Source organism: Lepus europaeus, chromosome 14 (assembly GCF_033115175.1).
Source record: "Lepus europaeus isolate LE1 chromosome 14, mLepTim1.pri, whole genome shotgun sequence".
NCBI lineage: Eukaryota > Metazoa > Chordata > Mammalia > Lagomorpha > Leporidae > Lepus > Lepus europaeus.
Window position 1 is genome coordinate 46,697,121 of NC_084840.1, and position 14,845 is coordinate 46,711,965.

Consider the following 14,845-nt stretch of genomic DNA (forward strand, 5'->3'; position numbering starts at 1 on the left):
AGATTGTCCATAAATTTAAGCTGCTAAAATCAATCAAAGATACATTTTAATTTCTGTGACCTGAATCTGTGTATCACATGTTTTAAACTTGTTGGTAGAAAGAAACTAAAAACATTTTAGATGGTTGTGCTTAAGTTTACTGGTTAAACAAACTACACCATGTTAGATATTTAAGAGGTGTTTTCAAATACATGATTCTTAAAATTTATAGAAGGCATTGGACCTTCTGGTAAATGTTTTCTTAAGTTGTTATCTAATGGTTGAAACGGTTTGCTAAGTATTCATGTGATATTGCTATTGTCAGCAAGCGATCTAGGACTTGCTCCCTCATTTCTCTATTCTAAGCCCAACTTGTTCTTTCATTTCTCTATTCTCTTCAAGGTAGGAAACTAATTCTATTATGAAGGAATCTGTAGGACGCACAATTTAATCTTTAGACCTTATAAAAGAGATGGCTAACATTTTTCTGTAATAGCATAGCCAAAATAAGAACTTAAATAATAATCTCATAGCTAGATTCACTTGTCCATCAGCGAAGTATACAGTAAGTAGAAAAAACCTCCCTTTCAGACCAAAGGGAAAGAAAGTTTTAAAGTGAGAATATAATTTTCCTCATGGGCATTGTCTACCTTAGAAAAACTACTACAGAACATGCCTGTGACTATAGACTTGTAGTTCAGGCCACCGAAGATTAGAGATGGGACACGGGCACTCCCTTGACTTGCATCCTCTGGTCTGCTTTAACACAAACCAGGAGGAAAAGAAAGCTAGGCATCAGAAGCAATGGGTGGCAGGCCTATTAATGGCTGATCTGTACAGTGATCTGCCCTCAAGGAGACCCAACAGGCCAGTCCACTGCAGTGGCTTTCAATGTGGTAAGCCTGGGCTTCAGCAGAAGTCAGCTTGTGAAGAGCCCTGGCAGCTCTGCCAAGAGTTGGATCACTGGAAATGGACCTGCCCTGGAGTCGAAGGATGCCCAGGTCAGAGCCACAGATCTTATTGGCTCTAAGCTGAAAAGCCCTTCACTCAGCCCAACTTCCAAAGTGACCACTGCAGCTGAGGGTGTGGTCAAGTAGGGTCAGCAACATTGCAGGCAGAACTGTAAATTTCTTGTTAGAGATGCCACCTGCCTTTACCTGGCCAGCTCTCCTCCCAGGCCAGCCAAGTAATGAAAGTCAACAGAATGCCTTCCCCTAGGAGGTTCACACCTCCCTTAGGATATACCCCATGTGAAGAGATAGATAGGTATGGGCCTCTTAACTTACAAGGCCTAAAGCCCACCAGATTATTATCAAGCCCCTTCTGTCAGGTTCTATTTGCCTCTCAATCAGAAAACTTCATTGTAGCTTAGACAGCACCTTTCTTAGCTCCTCTAATAATGACTCTGTCCTTTGTTCTAGACCCTGTCTAGGGTACTTGGGCCTCATTCCTTTGTAATCATAACCTCTACTCTACCACCAATGGCTCTACTCCCAACCTGTGTGTACTGATGGTCCTCTTCCCCACTTAATGCTGTATAATGGTTCAAACCTGGTTAATGCCACTCTTAGGATCATTGGTTACTATCCTCACCCTGTCTTTTATGACCTTGTCTAAATATGATCAGAGTCGGCAAACTTGGAAGGCTTCCATAGCCTTGGCAACTCATGACGACAGCCTAGGGTGGTTACTGGTGCCATAAGCTAGAGTGTCAATTTGTTGGGTCAACAACAGGAGCCACTGTGCACTTGCTCCTCATGTGGGATCTCTGTCCTTAATGTGCTGTACATTTTGATTTGATGCTATAACTAGTACTCAAACAGTATGTTTCACTTTGTGTGTCTATGTGAGTGCAAACTGTTGAAACCTTTATACTAAATTGATCTTCTGTATATAAAGAGAATTGAAAATGAATCTTGATGCAAATGGAAGGGGAGAGGGAGCGGGAGAGGGGAGGGTTGCGGGTGGGAGGGAAGTTATGGGAGGGGGAAGCTATTGTAATCCATAAGCTGTACACTGGAAATTTATATTCATTAAATAAAAGTTTAAAAAAAAAATATTACAGGCCCAATCTATAGGCCAAGCACAGAAAACTTTCATGACTGCCTAAATGTAAATCTTATGAACCTTTTGATCGCTGAAATGGTCAACATCAGTAGATACAACACATGCAAACAAACGCTTTCTGTGTCCACCACATTTTCAAGAGTTTAAAGGAATCTTGAGGTCAAAAATATTAAGAACCACTGGTTGAAACCACTGTTGGGGTACTGATCCGCTACTTTAAATCATGAAGATTCTTAATCAATGAGATTATTTACGGAAGTGAAGTAAAAGTTACTAAAATTGAAGAATTCTGGTTTTAGATTAGACTTTGTTCACTAATCTGTAAAGTTCAGACCAGGAAAATAATTAGAATTTTTGTGCAATTAAAAAAACATCTTTTAGGGGTGGGTATTTAACCCAGAGGTTAAGACACTCATGTCCCGTATCAGAATGCTTGGGTTCAGTTCCCAGCTCCGGCTCCTGACGTTTGTTTCCTGATAAAGCAGACCTGGGAGGCAGCAGTGATGCCAACCACGTGTGAGACCTGGCTTGGCGTCCAGGTCCTACCTTCAGCTTGGCCCAGTCACAGCTGTTCCAGGCATGCAGGGAGTGACCCAGCAGATAGGAGCTCTTTCTCTCAGTCTCTCAAATATTTTTTTTTTAATTTTTAAGGACTCATCTGAATTCTCAGATTCTAAATTAGTGAGGTTCAACTTAATCAAGAACTTCTTTATTCAGTATTTGATTTTGTTCAACGTTACGTAAGATATGCTTTAATCACCTTACTACTTAGATAATTTTTAGGTAACTGATTTTCCCCCTTTCCCCAAACCCTCAAGCCCCCACTCCAGGCTTCAAATCCCACTGTCTTTGGCCAGACCCAGCTAAGCTGCTGTCTTCATGCCAGGGCTGGCAGAGCTACCACGCCATGGGCTCCCCAACAGCACCCTCAGCACTGTGTGCGGACAAGGCCATTGACACCAAAACCCACCAAGACTCACAGGAGAAGAAGGAGAATCCTGGCCTGAGAAAGAAACTGCTTTTGGTAAAAACAAAGAATACAATGAAAAAGATTATGCTAACTTCAGCCCATTCTGAAACCCATCTAATATTCAGACTTTCTCAAAGATACCCACATAGAGAGCCACACTACATCCCCTTGACTGTTAAAGACCCAACACTGAAAATAACTTAGATTTACTTAGCACTTATTGCGCTACCAGGCACAACCCCAGCATCTCGTTTAATCCCCCAGCAACCTGAGAGGTGGGGACTCTCATTCTTCCCCCTTTGTGACTGAGAAAAGGATGCCTTCAGGACCTCACAGGTAGCCAGTGTTGGTCCCCAAATCTGATAGGAGTCTGACCCTCTGGTGCAGAGCTGAGGCGAGCTCATCCTGCCTCCTGAGAGCAGACTGTGAAATTTTTTGGAATTTGATGAGCATGATGCTAAATCCAGCCATTATTAAAAATTAACTTATGTAACTTAATAAATGATAACATGAGGGGTCTTAGAAAAACTTCATGGAAATGTAGATTATGGAAAAACTGCATGGATGTCAATTTTTTAAAAAAAAAATTATTAATTTATCTGAAAGGCAGAGTTCCACAGAGAGAGAAGGTAAGGCAGAAAGAGAGAGAGAGGTAGTGAGAGAGAGAGAGGGAGAGATAGGTCTTCCATCTGCTGATTTACTTCTGAGATGGCTGAGATGGCTGGAGCTGTGCCAATCTGAAGTCAGGAGCCAGGAGCTTCTTCTAGGTCTAACAAATGGATGCAGGGGCCCAAGCGCTTGGGCCATCTTCTGCTGCTTTCTCAGGCCATAGCAGAGAGCTGGATCGGAAGTGGAGCAGCCGGGACTCAAACCAGCATCCATATGGGATGCCGGCACTGCAGGATGAGGCTTTACCCACTATGCCACAGTGTTGGCTCCTGGATTTCAACTTTTTAAATATTTATTTATTTGAAAGGCAGAATGACAGAGAAAGAAGGAAATACAGAGAAATAGATACACAGAGAGAGACAGAGTTCTTCCATCTGCTGGTTTACTCCCCAAACGCTCACAACAGCCAAAGTTAGGCCAGGCCAAAGCTAAGTGCCTAGAACTCCATCTGGGTCTCCCCAAGGGTAGCAGGGGTCCAAGCACTTAGGTCATCATCTGCTACCCTCCCAGGAGCATTAGCAGGAAGCTGGATCAGAAGTGGAAGGGCCAGGACTTGAACTAGCACCCCATACAGGATACAGACATCCCAAGCAGTGCTTTAACCCACTGTGCCCCAACACCCATACCAGGTTTTCAAGTTATTTTGCACCAAAATAAACTTACTTTTTAATGCCAAACTTTCAAAAGTTCTCTTGAAGAAGCAAAGGTAATAAACACTGAAGTCTCATTTCCCAATTACATAATTACATTATATTATTATCTATTCTTTAAGGGTTACTTACATACATTGTATCTGTAAGGAAAGACACTATTCAGGGACATGTTCCCCCAACTCCACCTGTGTTCTGTAATGTCAGGTTATCAGCGTTCAATTAACTATGGTGATAGTATTTTCACATAGAAAATGGCAAACCTCGGCCAACACCGCGGCTCACTTGGCTAATCCTCCGCCTGCGGCGCCAGTACACCGGGTTCTAGTCCCAGTTGGGGTGCCGGATTCTGTCCTGGTTGCCCCTCTTCCAGGCCAGCTCTCTACTGTGGCCCAGGAAGGCAGTGGAGGATGGCCCAAGTGCTTGGGCCCTGCACCCGCATGGGAGACCAGGAGAAGCACCTGGCTCCTGGCTTCGGATTGGCGCAGCGCGCCAGCCTTATTGGCCATTTTGGGGGTGAACCAACGGAAGGAAGACCTTTCTCTCTGTCTCTCTCTCTCTAACTCAGCCTGTCAAAGAAAGAAATAAAGAAAGGAAGGAAGGAAGGAAGGAAGGAAGGAAGGAAGGAAGGAAGGAAGAAAATGGCAAACACCAATCAGGCCTTTTGTTCCTCAGGGAGCTTGGAGTTAAACATCACCAGCACACCTCTGTTTTCTTCCTACAGACCACAAGCTCTTAACTCTACAATTCTCTCTTCCAAAGAATTATGTACTATTTTTAATTTAAAAAACAAATGGCCTTCACAGTCTTTGCTTTTCCTTAGAAAATGAAACCATGTGCAAAGCAGCTAACTCCATTGAACCATTTAATTAAGTCCTTGAAGAAAGACTTTCCCTTTTTTTTAAAGAAGATTTATTTATTTATTTAAAAGTCACAGTTACTGAGAAAGAGAGGGAGAGACAGGGATCAATCTTCCATCCACTGGTTCACTCCCCAAATGGCCTCAATGGCCAAGGCTGAGCCAGGCTGAAGCCAGGAGCCAGGGGCTTCTTCCAGGTCAACCACGTGGGTGCACGGGCCCAAGGACGTGGGTCACCTTCTGCTACCTTCCCAGGAACATTAGCAGGGAGCTGGATCAGAAGTGGAGTAGCCAGGACTCCGAACCGACGCTATCAACATCACAAGCAGAGGTTTTACAGGCAACACCACAATGCTGGCCCTGACTTTTCCTTTCTAACTTTCAAAACTAACATCCCCAGAAATACAGGAGCAGAGAGAAGACTGCAATGTAAACAAACAAGAAAGGACTGTTTCCATTACTACTTCCTATAACCCACTTAGCTGCTTCTAGGGTTTTAAATCTTGACAGCAGTGGGTCTCTCTCACTGATTCCGTAAATTTCGTATCATAGAAACAGTTTGTAACATACCCCAGCAACACCTTTCCTCCCTACACACCATCACCCTCCGCACCACACTTCACATCCAACAGATGGCAGAGTCATTTTTGAGGCTTTTCTCCCAATGAGATGGAGCAACACCAACCAGTTGTCATCCTACAAAAAGACAGCACTCAACATTGACTGATTTAGCAGCAGCCTTGTCAGAATTTTGAAAGCCTGAAATCTTACCAAACGCCAAGATCTTCATTGTGCTTTATATGCACAATGAACAAGATAATTAGCTCCTTTTCTTTGAATTCTTAACTGCCCCATTTCAGAGGGGCAACTGTTAGATATCAACCCTCAAAACTTAATGTTCTCTTTAACAAAATAATGTGTGTGTGACTCATAGTTGTGCATATAGACACACATTCATGATTAAAGGAATTATCTTACTAATTTACGACAAGCTAGATCTTTTTACTCAGAGAATTGCAAATGGAAATATGGGAACACACTGATATCATCATCTTTCCTATCAAGAGAACTGCATATGTTCTACCTGTCACTTCTAGATAAACACTGAGGTCTCTCATTCATTCTTCCAACAAATAATTACGAGGTATCTACTAAAAATGTTGTGTTTACTTAACATAGAGCCATAAGGCTATGTTATCACATACAGGAGGATGTATTTGTTTTCTATTATTGCCTAGTACCATAAAACAAAACAGGAGCAGGTGTTTGGTACAGCGATTGAGATGCTGTTTGGGAAGCCCACATCCCACACGGGAGTGCCTGTGTTCAAGTCCCAACTTCACTTCTGATTCCAGCTTCCTGCTAAGGCAGATCCTGTGAGGGAGCAGGTAAAGGCTCAGGTAATTGGGTCCCTGCCACACACATGGGTGACCCAAACTGAGTTCCAGGCTCCTGGCTTTAGGGTGGTCCAACCCCAGCTATTCCAGGTATTTAGGATGTGAACCAGCAGATGGAAGATCTGTCTCTCACTTTCTTTCTCTCTCTTTCTGTCTGCCTCTCAAATAAATAAAAATGTATAACAGAAATAGTTGCTAAAGTGGACATTTATCCTAGTAGTTAAGACACTCATATTTCTTTTTTTTTAAGATTTTTTTATTTATTCGAAAGTTAGAGTTACACAGAGAGAGGAGAGGCAGAGAAAGAGAGAGAGAAAGAGAGGTCTTCATCTGATGGTTCACTTCCCAATTGGCCGCAATGGCTGGAGCTGCATCAGTCCAAAGCCAGGAGCTTTTCCAGGTCTCCCACACAGGCGCCGGGGCCCAAGGACTTGGACCATCTACTGCTTTCCCAGGCCACAGCAGAGAGCTGGATTGGAAGTGGGATAGCTGGGTCTTGAACCTGCACCCACATGGGATGCCGGTGCCTCAGGTCAGGGTGTTAACCCATTGCACCACAGCGCCGGCCCCAAGACACTCATATTTCATATCAGAGTATCTGGGTTTGGTTCCTGGCTCCAGCTTCTAACTCCAGTTTCTGACTAATGCAGACTCTGGGGGGCAGTGATAAATAATTGGGTTCCTGTCACTCACACAGGAGTCCTAGAGTGAAGTTTCTGGCTCCCAGTTTTAGTTCCACAGGCCCTTGCCCAGTCCATGCAAGAATCAGAATTTTGTGTGTATGTGTGCATTTGCGTGTGTGCCTGTGTGTCTGTCCATTCTCTCTCTGTGTATCTCTTTATCCCAAATAAATAATTTTTTTACAAAGCTGTCAATTCAGGGTGAGGGGAGAATTATGAAGTGAGTTATATCCTTCCTAACCCTCTAGCTAGATCTACAATGTGCATACGAGCTCCTTTCTACAGATTTGTCTTGAAATGTGGTGAGACATCTCTTTCCATTGAGCCTGGGTAACATGATTTCAGATGAATGTACCCTGAACAAAGCTTCAGGTAACACAGATTCCACAGGATGGCTTTAAAAAACAAATTTTCCAGGGTAGGCATTTGGCACAGCAGTTAAGACACCAAGTGGGGTGTCCACATCCGATTCCAGAGTGCGTTGGTTTGAGACCCAGCTCTGCTTCCAATTCCAGCTTCCTGGTAATGTACACCCTCAGAGGCAAACAGTGATGGCTCAAGTACTTGGGTCCCTACCTTCCAGAAGAAAAACCCAGACTGAGTTCCTGGCTCACAGTTTCAGCCTAGTCCAGCCCCATCTGCTGTAGGCATCTGGAGTATGAATCAGTGGATGGAAGCGCGCTCTCTCTCTCTCTCTCTCTCTCTGTGGATGGAATCTCTCTCTCTCTCTCTCTCTCTTTCTCTCTCTCTCTCTGGTGTACATCTTTCAAATAAAATTGATTAAATTTTTAATGTTTACTTTGCTATCTGATATACTTGGGCAACAGTGGATCAACAAAATTGAACAGAATTCTTTCTGCCAGACATCTCAGATTTGGCCCTCCCCTTTTTTCTCCAGGAACCTCTTATACAACTGGGATTCCTCAGGATATACTATGAGAAATGCTGATTCATGCAGAACTGTAGTCTAAGTATGAAAATAGGAAGAGAATGTTTAAGAAAAGGAGTGTTCACAGCTCTCCTCAGCAGAGATTTCTAGCTCAGAGCTTTTTCTTCTGCCAGTCCTTGAGTGTGCTCCTCCTCATTGCCGAGAGGTCAACACCCATCACCCTTTGTGACCTTGGTCACATGCTCTTGTTGCTGAAACCCTCCTGTGACCCCAGGCCCATGCTCAGAGCAGCATGTCGGCAACTCACTCACAGTACTGCAGCACCACTTGTGTACATGCCCACTGCCCTGACCATGTGTATCGTAGCTTGGGAGAGGAGAGGAACTCATAAAAAATATTGCATGAATAAATGAGCAATTGAAAGACTGATTAACTAAAAAAAAAAAATGATACAGCTGGAAACTGTTGAAAATAAAAAGGTGTAACTGGCTCAAAACGTAGACATTCTCAAAATAACTTTAATTATAGACTATTTTACTAAAATAGAAATTACACTCTTTCCTTTAAACACATATAGATTATCACAGGCTTCTATAAATTGCTAAAATAAAAACTGTATCTTTAAAATTCCTTAAAAGTATTACTTCAACTTTGTGTCACTGTTTAAGTTAATAACATTTTTTAACATTTCTCAATTGCAGTATATACTATAATAAATTAATAGAACCCAAAAATGTATACCCAGAGATTAAATCTGGCCATTCAACAACAACTGCACAATGATCTGTTGGAAAACTCAATTTTCATATAAAAAAAAAGTTCCTTTTCTGTTTAAAAAAAAAAAAACAACTATTTATTTGAAAGGCAGAGAGATGGAGAAACAAAGAGAGACAGAGGTAGCTCTTTCATCTGCTGGGTCACTCCCCAAATGCCTGCTACAGCCAGGCCTAAACAGGCTGTAGCCAGGAGCTGGCAACTTAACCTGGGTCTCCCATGTGGGCGGCAGGGACCCAAGTACTTGCGCCATCACCTGCTGCCTCCCAGAGTCTGCATCAGCAAGAAGCTGATACTGGAAGAAGAACCAGGATTTGAATCCAGGCACTCTGATATGAGATGTGGGTATCTTAGCCTCTGTGCCCAGTACTAGCCCCGCCTCTTCTTTGAAGTGTCACAATCTCAGTCTGGCAGCACCAATTGCTAGAAACCAAAAGCACAAGAATGAAAGCTATTGACTTCACTATTCACAAACCCATAAAACACCAAAAACACTGTGAACACTGTATTCTGTGCAAAACAAATCATCTTTGGTCAAGAAATAAAGATAGAAAGGAACTCAAGCAACTCCACAATAAGAAAACAAATAACTTGATTTTAAAATGGGCAAATCGGGCCGTGCATTGAGAACAGAAGTTAAGATGCCACTTAGGACACAAACATCCCATGTCAGTGCCTGGGTTCAATTTGCCTCCACATCTGATGCAGTTGCCTGCTGATTTGTACCCTGAGAGGCATCAGGTGTAGGCTCAACTATTTGGGTCCCTGTTGTGGATACGGGAGATTCAGACTGAGTTCCAGGCTCCCAGCTTCAGCTTGGCCCAGCCCTAGCTGCTACAGACATCTGAGGAATAAACCAATGAACAGATGATCTCTCTCCAAGTCTTTCTTGCTTTCAAATAAAATTAAATAATCTATAAAAATATTTTTTTAATTGGGCAAAGCACCTTAAGAGTCACGTTTCAAAAGAAGACACACAATGGCCAACAAGTATATATAAAAAAAAAATGCTTAACATCATCAGGGAAATACAAAGCAAAAACACAATGAGATTTTCACCTCACATCTGTAAGGAGACAAAATATGGATGTGGAGAAAAGAGAACTCTTGTGTACTATGGGTAGAAATGTAAATTAATACAGTAATTTTGGAAAACAGCATGACAATTCCTAAAAAAAATTAAGAATGGAACTATCATATGATCTAACAATCCCACTACTAGGTATATATCCCATAGAAATGAAACCAGTAAGTCAAGGAAAAATATGCATTCCTATGTTTATTGCAGGGTCTTTCTTAATAGGCAAGATATGAAATTAACCTAAGTGTCTATCAATAGACAAATGGATAGAGAAAGGGTGAGATGCACACAATGTAACACTCCTCAGCCTTTAAAAAGAAGGAAATCCTGTCATTTGCTGAAACACAAATGAACCTGGAACCTGGAATAAGCCAAGCACAGAAAGACAAACACTGCATGATCTCACTTACATGTGGAAACTAAAAAAGTGGAACTCATAGAAACCAAGTATAAGATAGCAGTAACCAGAGGCTGGGGTGTGGGAGTAGAGAAATGTTGTTCAAAGGACACAAAATCATGGTGACTACAGTTAATAACAATATGTTTTATACTTGAAAATTGTCAAGAAAATAGATTTTAAGTCTTCTTACCACAACAAAAAATGGTAACACAATGTTAAATAGCTTAACAATTTCACAGCCATCCAAAACATCCAAAACATTCTGTCAACCATTAAGTGTACATAACTTTGGCTGATTTAAAAAAGAAAAAGATTTATGATTTCTCATTTGCTTCCTGTTTTAAAAAACTTGAATTCTTTAGTGCCAAGTTAAAACCTAATCTCAAAATTTTTAAACACCTGTTGCTTTCTATTAATAACCAAAGAGGAAAATACCCAAATTGGACAGGAAAAGGTAAGTACACAGTGTTGGCCTGCGTGTACAACATGGTACATCTGCAGTGAAGAATGATCACAGAATGGAACATTCTGACGGCCACACAGCCTTCTCAGACACACAGGAAGCTGATCACTAACGGCTTCCTAATGACAAGGCCACAAATACAAGCAATGGAGTGAAGCAGATCATGTATTTAATCACTTTGACTCAACACTTTTATTTTTTTAAGTGCCTTGTTGACCTACCCAAGAACAAACCTTCAAGATGGTTCCATGTCACACACCTTGACTATGACCATGAACAAAGTAACTGCTAAAATAGTCCTCTGTCAAAATATTGCCAAATAATCTGAACAAATCAGACCTTCTAGGAATTCTATGCCCAATGAGTGTTTGATAAGGGGAATGGAACAGAAGGCAATAAAAATATGTATTGGGTTCTGCAATGTTTTAGGTATTTTCCAGAAGATCTATGAATAATATGTCATATTTCTCCTCAATTCTTTCAATAACAGATCACCTTGTATTTAATAGCTTCCTAGAGTGAAGCTTTGAAAAGTGTCTGTAATGTACTCCACTTTGTACCACAATTAAGATAAAGCTGAATAAAACAAACACTGAGTTCTTACAGTAATTTTAATTTATTTATTTGAAAGACCAGGAGACAGTTAGATAGAGCTCCCCTCTGCTGGCGCACTCCCCAGATGCCCACAGTGGCCAAGGAACCCAATTCAGATCTTTCATATGGGTGACAGGAACCCAACTACTTGAACTACCACCACTGCCTCCCAAGATGCACAGCAACAGGAGGCTGTAGTTAGGAGCCAAAGCTGGGAATGGAACCTCAGCACTTTAATGTGGGATACAGGCATCTCAACTGGTGTCTTAACCTCTAGGCTCTACACACTCTTATTGGTTAAGTACCCAATAGAGACCAAACAATGTACTAGAGCTCTATGAAAGTCCAGTGCCTAAAATAACTTAAATAGCGACTGCATGAATCAGAGGAGGCGAGTCTTAATCCTCGAGTAGTTCTGTGACCATGACCAAGTCACTTCATCTGAACAGGTTCGCTTTCCTCATATTGTAAAGAGCAGCTGTCGGCTGTACCGCATGTCTGAGTGATGTCCAAGGCACCCACTGAGATCAGTCAGGAAGGGACATACACGTTTCAGGGATTATTCACTTTGCCAGGAGGACCATTTCCCCCACAGTGTCATTGTCCTATAGGTTGTAAGTTCCTTCCTTGTGGGGCACACAGGCATCACACGGGCATTCATACACATCTCTGAATCTATGTGACAAAAGATTTCTGCAAGCCACAAGATCAACAAATCACAATGCAAAGTGAGCAGCTTTCCAAAGCAAACATTTCCAGTGTGGCAGCTTCATCAAGAGAGGCATAGCATCCCTGCACGGAATTCCGACCATGTCCCTTGTCATTTGCTTAGGCAGTTTCAGTCTCGTTGTTTTCCCCTCACACACTGTTCTGAAGGACTTGCTATCCCATCAGTCACTGTGACAGCCCCACATTACAGATCAGTGTAATTTCTTTATTGACTTCTGAATACCAAATTCCTCCAAGGAGAGCCACAGACCCACAGCATGCTTGGAAAACATGTAAATACAGACGTGCCCCGACAGCTCTTGATGGCTGCCACACAAAATATCTCCCACCATGCACTGCTCCTTCAAGGCCATTCTACCCTTACACAGGATGAATTTCTACAAAAAAACAAAGTACCAAACAACAGAATTGAAACATTAGTTAGTGCTAAGTAGTAGAAGATGGCCCAAGTGCTTAGGCCCCTACACCCACGTGGGAGACCCAGAAGAAGCTCCTGGCTCCTGGCTTCGGATGGGCCCAGCTCCAGCCATTGCAGTCACCAGGGGAGTGAACCAGCAGATGGGAAACCTTTCTCTCTGTCTCCTCCTCTATGTGTCTCTAACTCCACCTCTCAAATAAATAAATAATCTTTAAAAAAATTATCTTCACAGTAAAATCTAGACTGGTGCCTGACGCCATGGCCTAGCCAAGTTGACACACAAAATGAAACATTCCAGTTGCCTGTCATAGTTTCCAGCTATGGGAGTAGATGGCTACTGCCTGGCAGGCTCACTCCACCCAGTGTCTGGGGCCTTCTCTTTTACATTTTCAGAGAAGAGATTTTGCTGGTTTGTTGTGGGGCATGGGGACAGCCTAGTAAATTCATTTATTCCAACCATGCTCATAAGATTGATGATGTATCAGAACCAACGCCAATGGCATATTACAAGACACCCCATCACTCCAGTGTCTAGACTGTCATCTACCCAATCCTCACAGCTCAGCCTCCACTATTGCTCTCCCCACCTCTGCCATGAAATCTTCTCATTCCTGTACGACCCCTGTCAGGTGCCACAGTCTCCAATAGCCTTCCTGTTCACACAGTCAAATGAAGCCAGCTGCCCTCTCCTTCCCTTCCTCTCTCACCTCATTCTGCCTCTCTGCTGCGGGTTCCTGTTCTCTCACCCCTGCCCTACAGCAGGGATCTCTATCATCCGGCAGTCTGCAGGAAAAGGCTGTATTTCCACCCCTCACTTCTCTAAAGTGGGGGCAGAGAGGCCCCGGGGAGGCAAAATGAGCAGTACAATGAAGAAACAGTTCCCTCTTGATGCTTTTTTTTTAATGTTAAGCATCACTACTTATTGCTATAGAACCTCATCTCGCTGAACAACTGCCGCTTCAGAATGCCTCATTCCTGTGACCAAGGGCACCAGCACCCCCCAAAACCAAACTGAAACGCAAAGCTTGCAGAGGAGCCCTGGGTCTCGATGACCTTGAGACACTGAATGAAGGAGGGGCTGATGAAGATGCAGGTCCTTTCCAGCTCCAAGTTCTAGTTAATTCAACCTGATAAACTGCTACTGTCTCAGCACAGAGCACACTGTCCTTTATAATCAATCCTTAGTCTCTCTCTGCCCTGGACATCACCAAGTACATACTGATCATCTTTACTTTCCCAGTGTACTTTTTCTAATTCTCACTGGGACTCCCTGACTTCTGTTTGCTACATTTTATTCTGGGCCTTTTCTTAAGTCAGCAGTCTTTCACAAGACTTTCACCACAATTACATTTTAAATACATTCATATCAATCCTCACAACCAACATGCAAGACATCTACTTTCTCCTTTTTATAGATGGGGGTGGGTGGGAAGACATCAAAGACATTACATAGTTTCCCAAGGTTGCAAAGCCACCTGGCTTTAGGGCCTGTGCTCTCTCCAGTCCACAACACTGCTTCTTATTGTTAGGCTGAAGGCCTCAGCATCCCTATGAACCCCCACATCTACACGTCTCTTTGTACTGACTTCATTTGAAGTAGGCTGGCCCTGAACAACCCAAGTAGAGCACTCCTGATCTTGCCTCAGATCACACAGGGAATCTGGCTGGGAGAGTTTCCACAGAGGCTCACCAACCACCTGGCTCGGCCCACCCCTGGGGGGTTTCCTAAGACACAGGACCCTCAGTGATGAAACCAAGAAGGTGCCAGGAAAACTGCAATGGCTGGCCACCCTGTTCTCCACACATCTCTAATTCGCACCACTGTGTGGGTTCCTGTTTGCTTCGGTCCCATGCATTTCAGCTTCCAAACCCTGGGCCTGTTCTATTGCATACCGACCTGTCAGTCAAGCACAGATGGCACACACTGAGTCCTCTTCTTTAGGAGAAATTGTCACACCTGAAGCAGAATCAGGAATGAAAAGGAAGAAGATGGAAGATAAAACACCAATTCTGGTGTCTGGGAATAGGGCAGGACCACGTGAGGCTCAGCCCCAAACTGATTGCAACCCCATCTTCCTTTTATGCACAGAGCTTTTTGGGGATTTATATTCAGAGATCATGTTTGCTTTTAAGTATTTAATGTTGTTGAAAACTTCACATAGCAGGAGAGTGCAAAAACGGCACTAACAGTGCAGTCAGAAGAGCCGTTGTGGGTTTTCTCCCTGA

The 14,845-nt window shown here is 43.0% G+C and overlaps 1 protein-coding gene across 2 annotated transcripts in view; it reads right to left on the reverse strand.

Annotated features, from left to right (window-relative positions):
• The window catches only part of NEBL (nebulette), a 401,382-nt gene that overhangs the window by 260,199 nt on the left and 126,338 nt on the right, over positions 1 to 14,845 (reverse strand). The gene's annotated exons all lie outside the window — the stretch shown is intronic.